The sequence below is a fragment of the Astyanax mexicanus genome, chromosome 4, assembly GCF_023375975.1.
Source record: "Astyanax mexicanus isolate ESR-SI-001 chromosome 4, AstMex3_surface, whole genome shotgun sequence".
Lineage (NCBI taxonomy): Eukaryota > Metazoa > Chordata > Actinopteri > Characiformes > Acestrorhamphidae > Astyanax > Astyanax mexicanus.
The window spans coordinates 12,890,521-12,902,882 of NC_064411.1; the positions used below are offsets into that span (position 1 = coordinate 12,890,521).

Here is a 12,362-nt window from a genome sequence, read left to right on the forward strand (position 1 = left end):
TTTAGTGTATGCTTTGCTTGACACTCAGAGCGACACTACTTTCATCTTGGAGGACATAACAAAATCACTGAATGCAAAAAAGAACCTGTTAGGCTCAAGATTTCCACAATAACATCCAAAATCATGATTGTGACCAGCCACAAGCTGAATGGACTTCAAGTAAGAGGCATCAGGTCTGACATGAAAATCAACCTTCCTACAACCTATACCAGAAGCTACATACCCACAAATAGATCTCACATTCCCTCCTGTGAAATTGCAAAGAACTGGCCCCACTTGGAACACCTTGTAGATAAAATGTCTCCTAAACTTGACTGCGAGGTAGGATTGTTAACTGGCTATAATTGTCCTCTGGCATTACTTGACAGAGAAGTTCTTAGTGGTGAAGAAAGTCAACCATTTGCACAAAAATCTGTGTTGGGTTGGATCATCATTGGCTGCAACACTTCTGATAATTACTATGAAGACAAAATCAGAGTTAGTCATCGAATCATCATGTGGCAGATCCTACCAGCTGTTGGCCATCTTGCAAAGGTATATCTGAAGTCTACTTTGTGTGTAGAAACAAAGTCAAGGAAATAGTCATGCCAGCATACATAATGAAGGTCTTTGAGTCAGATTTTATAGAAAAGGATAGTGAAGAAGTCACAATGTCACAGGATGATCAATGTTTTTTGGCAAAGTTAAGGAAAGGCATCAAACAAAAAGCGGATGGTCACTTTGAAATGCCATTGCCTTTTAAAGAAGAGAGACCGAGTTTGCCAAATAACAGAGCTTGTGCAGAACATCGATTCAAATGTCTGGAGAAACGGCTAAAAAAGGATGAAAAGTACTGTGAGGATTACATGGCCTTCATGAAATAGAAGATTTCAGAATACATCTCTTAATGAGCATCTACTGACTGGCTCTGACCTCACAAATACTCTGGTAGAAGTCTTGTGTCGTATTCGGAAAGGACAAGTAGCCATCATGTATGATGTGGAACGTATGTTCCATCAATTCCATGATGCTCCAAAGGATCAAGACTATCTTGGGTTCCTGTGGTGGGAAAACAATAACATGGAAACATCACCATCAGTGTTTCGCATAAAGGTTCACCTGTTCTGATCTCTCTCCTGGATCTGCAAACTTCGGGCATAAACATCTTGCTGCACAAGGCGAAGAAAGTTTGCTGAATCTACGGTGACGTTTATAAAACGTAATTTTGATGATGGTTTGGCAAATGCAGTATTCTACGCTATGAGCTGCATCATATGCTAGCGTGTTGGGGTACGGAGAAAGTTCATACCACAAGTCTTTGAAACAAAAGAAAGATGTGAATGTGAACCAGTCTACAAGGTTCTATAAGTTAAATCCGTTTACTGATGACAATGATTATAAGGGTCATAGGAAGACTGAACCAATCAGCACTTCATCCTCATGTCAAACATCCCGCCATTCTTCCAAAAGGGCATCATGTGTCACACCTACTCATAAAGCTTTTCCTCGAAAAGGTGCATCATCAAAGACGAGCCATGACCATAAACGAAATCCGCTCCAATGGATTTTGGATTCTGGGTTGTAGTAGTGAGGTGTCCGAGACGCTGTCCGAGGAGGTAATCTGCTCTGGCCCCATCCCAATGAGGCGTGGTGATGAAGCTTACAGCAGGCTTTCTTCACTGAACCGCTGGATGTCCAAGTAGTGTGCAGAAAATAATGTGAGCTTTATAGATAACTGGCTACAGTTTGAAGGCAAGCCTTGTCTTTTAGGTAGGGATGGTGTCCACCCCAGGCGGGAGGGTGCTGCCTTACTTTCATGCAGCATAGCAAATAATCTTTTAGCTAGTTGGCAGAGTAGTATTAGAAGCTGCTGACAATCCAGAGCCGGGACCAGGCCGCAAACAGAGAGGCTTAACCAACAGTCTGTGAGCTGCAAAGAGACGTTACCAAGATACCAGTGTATTCAGACTGTGTCTGTCCCCCGAGTCAGACAAAAACGTTGAAAAACTCAGTTAATCTAAATAACTTAACCTATATTAAAACATCTTATCCAGACTGTAGCACTAACACTTCAAACCTAAAGATTGGTTTACTTAATATCAGATCTCTAAATTCAAAAGCAGTTCTAGTGAATGAAATGATCACTGATCAGAACTTCGATGTTCTGTGCCTGACAGAAACCTGGATTGATGAATATGAATATGAAGAATTAAATGAAGCCGCCCCTGCAGGCTATAATTATATACACAATCCGAGATTGTCCGGTAGAGGAGGTAAAAGAGGTAGATGAACTGAATATTCGTTCTCAAACCTCTGCAATTTCAGATCATTACCTTATTTCACTTAAATCACATATTAGTCATAATATACATACATCCACGAGCTACATTGATTTCTAAAATTTTTGAAAAAGCTGTGGCCCAACAACTTTGCTCTTACCTGTAAAGTAACCTGACCTTATCATGGTTTAAATCATACTTAACCGATCGTTATCAGTTTGTGAGGATAAATGATATGTCTTCCAGTTATATTCTGATCTGCCAGAGTCAATAGTTTGCCACACTCTGATAATATTTTATATTCTCTGTTTTATATAAATTCAGTTAAAACTAATTCCATCTCTCTGCTTTCTTCCGAGTTACTGACTGCCCACCTGTCTGACCCGATACCGATGGATGTTGGACCCTCAGGCTCTCATGTCCCCTGTTCCCCAGACAGATTGAAGTTTCTGAAGTCATCTCTTCTCCATCACCCACTACAGATCAGCTGCTCATTATCCATCTTACTCTCCACTACAGATTACATCCAAGATTCCATGAACTCTAACTGCTTCCATTAGTGGCGCTGCTATACTCCTGAATATATAAAACCTGTATGGATGTATACAATACGTTTTTTTTTTATTAGTTTAAAAGCTGTTTGGCCAGTGGTAGGATGGTCCCCCCTTATATGTGAGTCTTGGTCCTCCCAAGGTTTCTTCCTCCTCCTGCAGCTCTGAGGAAGTTTTTCCTTGCCTCCGTGCTCACTGGGGGTTCTGTATTGTGTATTTTCTATGTTTAATGTTTTGCCTAATTCTTTGTCCTGTAATCATGTTTCTGTAAAGCTGCTTTGTGCCAACACCAGCTGGAAAAAGCGCTATACAAATAAATTTGATTTGATTTTCTATGAAACTGATGTACTCTATGTTATGCACTCTTTTACTTTTAGTTCTACGGTATTGACGTTGGTGTTGTACTCTTTCTGCATTAAACATCTTTGAGAAAGGAACCTCAGCCTTTGCGTTGTGACTAAGGCCGGCATAATATATCTGTGTGAAAAAAGTATTATTTTAAATAAATTACCTTTTTATAACTGTACATGCTTTGCAGAGTACTTTGTGCTGTGTAGATTGTTTCACAGTTATGTGTCTGAATGAAATATTTCAGTGATAAACTAATAATGCAGTTTATACTCCATTTAGAAGTTTTCAAAACTTTATACGTCATACATTGATTCAATAAAGTGTAATTAAAACGGATTTTTTATATTCAGATGGTCATACAATACTAGCAGTTTTGTAATAGGCATGAATTTAAATAAGGCACACACTTGCATGACATATTGTTATAAAGAGGTGGGAAATAAGCATACATTTCAACAGACTGATAATGTGGAGTAAGAGCAACTAGAAATATGTAGAACGGGAAATGTGTTTTACTTCAAAGTTGTATTAAATGCCTAGTTCCGAGAGTCATAATAAAAAATGGTACAGTAACATACATTGTTCTTTAGGCAATTCACAGTATACTAGTTCTATTTTCATAATTTGGTGTCGAATTCAACAAACTATTTGTTAATCTGGAGTTGAAATATGCAGAACAGGTAATTTATTCTCATTTTATCTTCTCAAATGCCAAGTTCAGAGGGTCATAATAAAAATATTTTTAGCTCTTTAGGCTAATCACAGTCTAATAGGTATATTTTCATAATGTGGTGTCTGATTCAACAGACTATTTGAGAATCTGGATTTAGGGCATCTGGAAACATGCAGAACAGGCAATTTATTCTTCTTTAATCTTCTCAAATGCCAAGTTCAGAGGCTCATTATAAAAAAAAACTGTACAGTAATATTTTTAGCTCTTTGGGCTCATCACAGTCTAATAGGTATGTTTTCATGATTTTGTGTCAAATTTAACAGACTATTTGAGAATCTGGATTTAGGGCATCTGGAAATATGCAGAACAGGCAATTTATTCTTCTTTAATCTTCTCAAATGCCAAGTTCAGAGGGTCATAATAATAAACTGTACAGTAATCTTTGTAGTTATTAAAGATTTTCACAGTTTAATATGTAAATTTTCATAATTTGTGTCAAATTTAACAGACTATTTGAATATGTGGATTTAGGGCATCTAGAAATATGCAGAACAGGCAATTTATTCTCCTTTAATCTTCTCAAATGCCAAGTTCAGAGGCTCATAATAAAAAAAAAACCTGTACATTAAATGTTAAGTTCTTTAGGCACAGTATACTAGTTATATTTTCATAATGTGGTGTCAAATTCAACAGACTATTTGATAATCTGGAGTTCGGGCAACTGGAAATACCCAGAACAGGCAATGTATTCTCAGTGTAATATGCCCTAAATGCCGAACTCGTTTTGCTCGGCTCAACCCTGCTCTCTACTGGCGAATAATTGGTACTTCGACTTTTTAAGGTGGACCGGAAAATCCGAATAAGACACTGGCGAATAAGACGCCAACTTCAGCCTCGTCTGTTGTGTTAATCCTCCAGCCTGATGCTTCATTTACACTATCTAGCACTGAGTCTTGTGAAGCAGTTTTGTGTTAAATCCACCCTGTTCACTCTGTAACACAAGCACCCGTCCACCTGACCCTCTATTTCTGTAAACATATATTACTGTGAAAAATCTGATTCAACATACCATTATATTAATAAGGCACTCTGTGTATTGAATATTGGAGTAAAATAAATGATATTGGGCAGATACAGTCTGCTTCTGATAGATATAGACAATATAATACATGAACCAATGATAAATATTTTCAACAGGACAATTTTAAAATCGTATTGTAATTGTTAAGAAGAGCTAGCTGGTATTAAACCATGTAGAAGCCACTGTGGTGCATCTGATTAAAATGCTGGAGATGATGTACTCTGAAAACAGTATTTACTGCAGCAGAGGAGTTGTGGTATATACAGAATAGATGAATGCAATCCGACTGTGTGAGTGTGTGATTCTGAAACAACAGATATAAAAGGGATACTTGAACTACTTGAAACACATTACTGACTACAATTTACAACACTAACACCTAAACAAAGATACACACTTCTATGAGGTGTTATCTGGTAATAATAATAGGCAGATCAGAAACAGCTAGAAGCTATACAGAGCTATACAAAGAGCTGATCAGTCAGCATAGCATGTAACTCCTTGAAAGTACACCTACAACTAGGAAAGTAATAGTTATCTACACTTTATGAATAAACAGCAGTGTAGGTACTTACAGGTATCTGAATGCACACAAGAATTAAATGTCCTCGGTAATCCCACAAAACTTTACTAAGCTGCACACCGTCCACTATCTCCACTGTTCCTCTACAGAAGTCCTCTCTATCTGTGGTATGCAAGCCCCCAACTGAGGCCCCTCAGTCTCAGCATCGCTCTGATTGGCTAAACAAGCGGAAGCATGAGGGTTGCAGGCACTGTGGGAGGGACTCAGTGGAGGAGCTATTTAGCTCCTGAAGTCTTTGGGCCAACTCTTGGCTCTTTGTAACAGTAATTGTAAAATATAAATAAATAGAAATAATCTCAGGTGTGTTTGTGCTTCTAATAATGATATAAAACATTATGTTCTAAAGAACAGATTCTTCTATTAAATCTCTGCAGGCCCTATTTACCATAATAAGAACAGAAACATTCACCAAGACTCACTGATTTGTACACTGTAGAGAAAAGAATATATGAATTATAAGAAACAGTGAAGGTGTGAGTAATGTTTTAAAAAAACAACTAAATTTAAGTTTAAGAACTGTGTAAATAAACGTTAAATCTGTTAGCTAGTAAACGCTAACAATTAAATAAACTGAGGTAAAATTTGAGGATAATTTATTCTTACTGAGGCAAATTAGCTTAAAACAGATAGTAATTTGTAGAATTGTTAGAATGGTGGCAATTAGTTCCTCCAAACCGTTTAAAAACCTTTCTAGGTCACAGAAAACAGAAAATAAATGCTCTTTCTCCTCAGAAACTTTGGGTACATTCAGTAGCTAGCTTAGCCAACACTAGGAAGCTAGCTAATTCAGCTTTTTCCTAACTTACCAAAAATCAGCCTTTAATTATACTAATTAAATCTGAATTAGTTTAATCTCATAAATTTACCCATAAATTATTCGTGCTTTTCTCAGTTTATTAAACAGTATAAGAGAAAGAGAGCTAATTCACTGCTAACTCTGTTAGCTGCTAACAGGCTAATGTTGACAGGAATCTGACAGGAGAGAATCTACTGCTGAATCAAAGCCTCATAAAGAGCAGGGGCCTCATTTATAAAGAGTGCGTACGCATAAAAAGAGGGCAGAAATGTGCGTAAGCAACATCTCACGCAAGAATTGTGATTTATAAAGAAATACTTGGTGTGAAAACGAGCGTACATTTAAGCAAGGTTTAAGGCATGCGTATGCCTTCAAAAGTGTGCGGAGAGCGGGAATTAGTGGCATCATGTGGTAAAGTAGGGAATTGTTAGTAAATGCGCAAGCTTTTCTTCCTTCCGCATATTAGTTACCACATAAATCAAAATTAACAAAGGAAGATTAAGCATTACTTTACTTTATTTTTTACTTTATTACATATTTTTTCTGCATGTATAGTTAAAATTATTTCTGTATCTTATTCTGTATTATATGTATATGTAGTGTTAATTTTCCACTAACTTGTATATTTCACTTTGTAGTTTATATCAGTTTTATTTGTATTATCTGTTTTATCTCACAGTTGTAAAATCTAAAGGTGCTATATATATATATATATATATATATATATATATATATATATATATATATATATATTAGCCGGGGCTACATGAGGAATATGCGAGAGTGGCGTATCCCATACTGAGATACCGAATGAATGCTTGAAAGAGAATACAAATTACATTTAAGAAAAAAAATATGCAAGAAATAAAAAAATAAATAAATACCGGCCGTAAAACACTGTTAAACTGCTTTGTTTGTACATTTAGCTAGGCTAACTACCAATAATAATGGTCAGTAAAACAGCAAACACTGTTGTTTGGACATTTAGTTAGGCTAGCTACCAATAATAAAAGTCAGTAAAACGGCAAATGCTACATTTATACATTTAGCTAGGCTAGCTACCAATAATAATGTTCAGTAAATCAGCAAACTGCATATTTGAACATTTAGCTAGCTAGCAAACAATAATAATAGTCATTAAAACAGCAAATGCTACATTTGTACATTTAGCTAGGCTAGCTAACAATAACAATAGACAGTAAAACAGGAAATGCTTTGTTTATACATTTGGTCAGTAAAATAGCAAATCCTGTATCGTGGCACGAGATCTCACGAGATTAAGACGTGACGATATTTCTCGTCAAGCTTAAACCTCTCACAGTTTAGTGTGGACTTTTTAAGATACAACACTGGCAACTGGCAACACAGTAGCAGCGAGTTTGGTGGTTGAGCAGTGAGCAGAAGAGGAAAATTCGGGGAATTTGCATAGAACAGAGGTCACGGGCGGACCGTGGTCCGGGTCCGGACCCAAACCTATTGAGAAGGATTTAATTGTATACACGCTTTGCGGCGCAGTAAATCACAGACCAATCACGTGTGAGGTAATATCACCAACCACTCTCTTCAGTCAATCAGATCTGTGCAGACGTGGAAAAAATAAATAAATAAACACACCGCTCCTCACGCGGGATCGAACCCGTGTTGTCAGGGTCGCGGTCCCGCTGCTCCGGCTGTTGAATTGGGACATGGCCGTGAAAAAATGCCTTTATAAGGAGATAGTGAGCCTGGGCGAGAATGGGCGGAAAAACGAGAACGGACGAAAACTAAAGTCACGCCGAGTGCGACAGAGAGACAGGCGAGGAATTTTGTATAACTGGATCATTCTGAATTCTAATTAAATACTCCTGGCATAGAAGATGCTTCTGCTACTTTTAACAGAGTGACAGACGGTAACAGAGTGACCAACAAGACTGTACTGTGCTTAAAACATGTTCTGTCTCTGTTTGCACTTCAAGCATAGTCTTAATATGACTGGTTATGCATAGTTACATTACAAGAGATTTAGGAGAAAAAAAACACAAACCATAGTCTTAATATAACTGGATATGACAATCTCAGGCCTATAGGTTTCATGTCAAACATGTGTTGAGAAAACACAATGAGACTGGAGATCTGCAATATAAAAGCCGTTTATTAAAACACACATGGGTAAATATAGATGTGAAGTAATACAAAGATAATAGTTTGTACTGGATAAAAACAATTAAGAAACTACATTATTTGGATATTCTTAGTAACTTTGGAGATTAAAAAAACCATAAGCAACATTTAATATTCAATAAGGAAAAGATAAGAGAGTATAAAACTTGAGTAATACAACACAACCAAATATCCCTCTATATCCCTCTATAGTAACAGATTTTTAATTGGACTGAACCATAGACAAACAAGAACACCAGCAGAGGGAGTGAATGAGCCTGTAACCTTACTGCGCAACAGTAACCAGGGCCGCTGCTAAGGTTTTGGAGGCCCTAAGCATAACTGGTCAGGGAGGCCCCCCCCCCCCCCCCCCCCCAAAAAAAAAAAAGAAAAGAAAAAAAACACACACACACAAACACAAAAGGTTTACGCAAAATTTTACTATTTATTAAAATTACACATGTAACTGTGAATATTTACAACGTTATAAGTAAGGCCAATAACAGTGAAGAACAGCACAAGAGTACTATTTATAATGTACAAATAATAAATGAAACGATGCATGTCTATTTTAAGCAGTGGACACGTCATTTACACAAGCCAGCCTTAAAGGTTATGAAATTATCGTTTATATTCGTGGTGTATTTATATCAGCCTGTCAAAATCTATAGAGCTGTCTGATCCTGCTGTCATACAGACCATTTGCATAGTGCACTGACGGCATTAGTCAATAGGTAGGCTACTCTGTTTATTAATTTTTTATTAAAGTCACTAAAAATCTTCAAACTACACTACTACTATTTGCAAACGTGCCACGTGCCTTGCAATACCCAGATTAGTTTCTAGTTAAGCGTTTAAAGCTACCAAATCAGCAAAGCCAACGTAACTAGCTCAGGCAACACCACTGAACATGAAGTAATCAAAACTATTTAAACCTTTATCATCGAAGTTACTCACCAGAAAGGGAAGCATGGGCCTCATCTTTCTGCTTCTTTTTCTTCCTCTTCTCAGCTCCAGACTCAAACCGTCGCTTCATAGTTGAATTACCATTTAGTAGCAACTTCGCGCGGTGAACTTGTCTCCTGCCAAACTCAAGTAGCGTTGCTACTTTAGTTAGGACTAAGGTTGCCAGATAAGTTACGATTTTTCATCCTATTTGTTTATTTTATTTTAAGTTTTTAACTTACACAAATATTGCACTGGACAAGTTTTTGTATAGAATGGCCATATACACTTTAAAAATGGTTAAACATGCGCAAGATTTAGCGCCTCCATGCATTTTTTGATTATTTATTTGACTGGAAAATGTCACATCTGGCAACAACCAACAGAGCAAACCGAGCCGTGCCATTTCAGGCAATAGGGGTGGGGGCATTATATTATGCACAAAAATAATAACGTGCCGCTTTTAAGTAGTAGAGTAGGTGCCCCATGCAATGTTTAAAGACAAAAAAGATGAGCGTATCATAAATAATTCACATTGGGTTTTAAATTTAATAATGTCATAATTTCAACACATTTCATTCTCAGTCAATTTGGCTCCCTGCAACTGCAAAATGGTTGAGGCCTAACGCTGGCTGCGTTGTCTGCGTATGCAGAGCGGCGGCCCTGACAGTAACTAACCTAAAAACTGAGTTCTGTCTCACAAAGAATGTCCTGGAATATTCAAACTTACAAGACATACAAACATAACATGGAATTCTATACACATCATCCCTGGATAAGAATAGTTTTGCTGAACCTGTAAAATCCATTGTTAAATACAGTTCATATTTGTTTCTGGTGGAATTTATGATTTGCGCTTTTAATTGCCATGGGACAAATTTGGGACATTTTTCTCTCCTGTGTGAATGCGCTGGTGTATTTTGAGATTACTCTGTGTAGTAAAACTCTTCCCACAGTCGAAACAGTAATACGGTTTCTCTCCTGTGTGAATGCGCTGGTGTTTTTTGAGATCACTCTGTTTAGTAAAACTCTTCCCACAGTCTGAGCAGTGATACGGTTTCTCTCCTGTGTGAATGCGCTGATGTATTTTGAGATCACTCTGTGTAGTAAAACTCTTCCCACAGTCTGAGCAGTGATACGGTTTCTCTCCTGTGTGAATGCGCTGGTGCAGTTTGAGATGACTCTGTGTAGTAAAACTGTTCCCACAGTCCGAGCAGTGATGCGGTTTCTCTCCTGTGTGAATGCGCTGATGTTGTTTGAGATCACTCTGTTTAGTAAAACTCTTGACAGAGTGCTGATGTTTCTCCATGTCAGGACTTTGCTTCATTTGCCTTTTAAATGTAGCAAACTGTTTCTGCGTGTTCTGGAGATTCTTCAGGAAGGCTTCTGCTTCACCTCTTTCAGCAGTTTAACTTTGCTCTTAGTTAAATATCCTGGTTGTTGGTGATGAATTTCAGGAAAATATTTTCATTTCTGGAAAAAAACACAGAAAAATGCCATTGAATTTTAAAATAAAAGCAGGTCAATTAACTAAAGAGATTCTAAGTCATTCTAAGTGAGTGATGTTACCCTTTGATATGAAGCTTTGAGGTTCGAATCACATTGCCGATGCTTGATTCATTCTACATTGATCACGACAGATGATGTCCAAAGCTTTTTCCTTTAAACTGAAGATTAACGGTTTATTTTACCTTGGGTGTATTGACAAATATCTTTCAGTTATGATTATTTATCTTAGTATCTATAATTACATAATCATTGTGTGAAACCTTGTATTCTATATGCATAACCAATACTCACATTGTATTTGATCATTTTTATTACTCACAGTGTATTTTACACGCATTTATATAGAAGATTAACCAATACTCACAATATATATTATTTACACATATAGATAAACATTGTTTGATCAGGCATGTGACTAACACTGACTCTATTATATGACAAATTAACCCACATGATACATTTACTAACACATTAACATATAACATATGAGATGTAGCTCAGGCTTGAAGTATTTTGTTTACTGCATGACCCTAACTAACGGTCATCAACTCGACTGGTACGGGGCTAAATTGCTACAGAAGAGGCCTTAGATCAAAGCGGCCTTTTGATGAGTGAGTGCCTCCCTAAAACCTCTGCTTCAAAGCGGGGGGTGACGCACACACACAGATAGTGCCACGATGCTCCATCCTGGAAGAACACAGTCAAGGCCAAACACTAGTGGTCCGGTCAGACACGTGAAACGGATTACTAACACGTGAAATTATGCATACTAACATGAGATGATTTCAGCAACGCCTCATCAGCAGGTTTCACGTCATTTGGGGTATAAACATGGAGTCAGATCAGAGGGGGGTCAGAACTTATACTGGGACGGCTGTTAGACGGTCTTTCATGTGTGGGTTCTCCTGAATATTCAGCACTTTGTAATAAATGCTTGGTTTGCTTTCAACTTCACTCCACTGTCTGACTCTCTCTATCAAACGAACACGCAGGGGAGTTGTACCCCGGACGAGGTGGGGGTAGCCCACCTTTCATTTTCTTTTCTACAACAAAACCAATTTATAAAAGTTTCCACACATTAACCAAATACATTAATCCAAATCAATGCTTCACAAACCTGATTTTTTCATTTTAACAACTCCTGATAACAGTTCATTATTTTCCACCACACTGGCTTCAGGCTAACAGTGATATGCGCTCCTGAGTTCAAGATGTGTTTTTTGGAAATCCGATAGATCCGATAACCCGACCGGGGCAGAAATAATTAATTATTAGGCAAAATATGCTTCAATACCCGCTAAAAATGCACAGAAGAGTGACTAGAACTGATATAAGAGCTCATTTTGCCAGTAACTTTTCTCAAAAATCCTTATATTTGCTTAAAACAGCACTTTTTCACGGAGCTGCATTCAAGTTCCTCTGGAGCTACGGGGGGCGCGGAGGGATAATTAATAAAAAAAAACATGCAGTTGCCTT

General features: G+C 37.5%; 2 protein-coding genes and 2 long non-coding RNA genes across 10 annotated transcripts in view; 2 read left to right on the forward strand and 2 right to left on the reverse strand.

Annotated features, from left to right (window-relative positions):
• The window catches only part of LOC125801627 (uncharacterized), a 32,897-nt gene extending 21,057 nt beyond the window's left edge, over nt 1–11,840 (forward strand). The window contains exon 2 of the long non-coding RNA XR_007438834.1: nt 11,693–11,840. This is a non-coding gene — a long non-coding RNA (uncharacterized LOC125801627). The remainder of the gene's footprint in view (nt 1–11,692) is intronic.
• LOC111196715 (zinc finger protein 484-like) overlaps nt 1–12,362 on the reverse strand; it is a 353,380-nt gene that overhangs the window by 162,813 nt on the left and 178,205 nt on the right. The gene's annotated exons all lie outside the window — the stretch shown is intronic.
• The window catches only part of LOC125801418 (zinc finger protein 239-like), a 203,934-nt gene that overhangs the window by 52,407 nt on the left and 139,165 nt on the right, over nt 1–12,362 (reverse strand). The gene's annotated exons all lie outside the window — the stretch shown is intronic.
• The window catches only part of LOC125801596 (uncharacterized), a 68,875-nt gene that overhangs the window by 31,078 nt on the left and 25,435 nt on the right, over nt 1–12,362 (forward strand). The window lies entirely within an intron of this gene.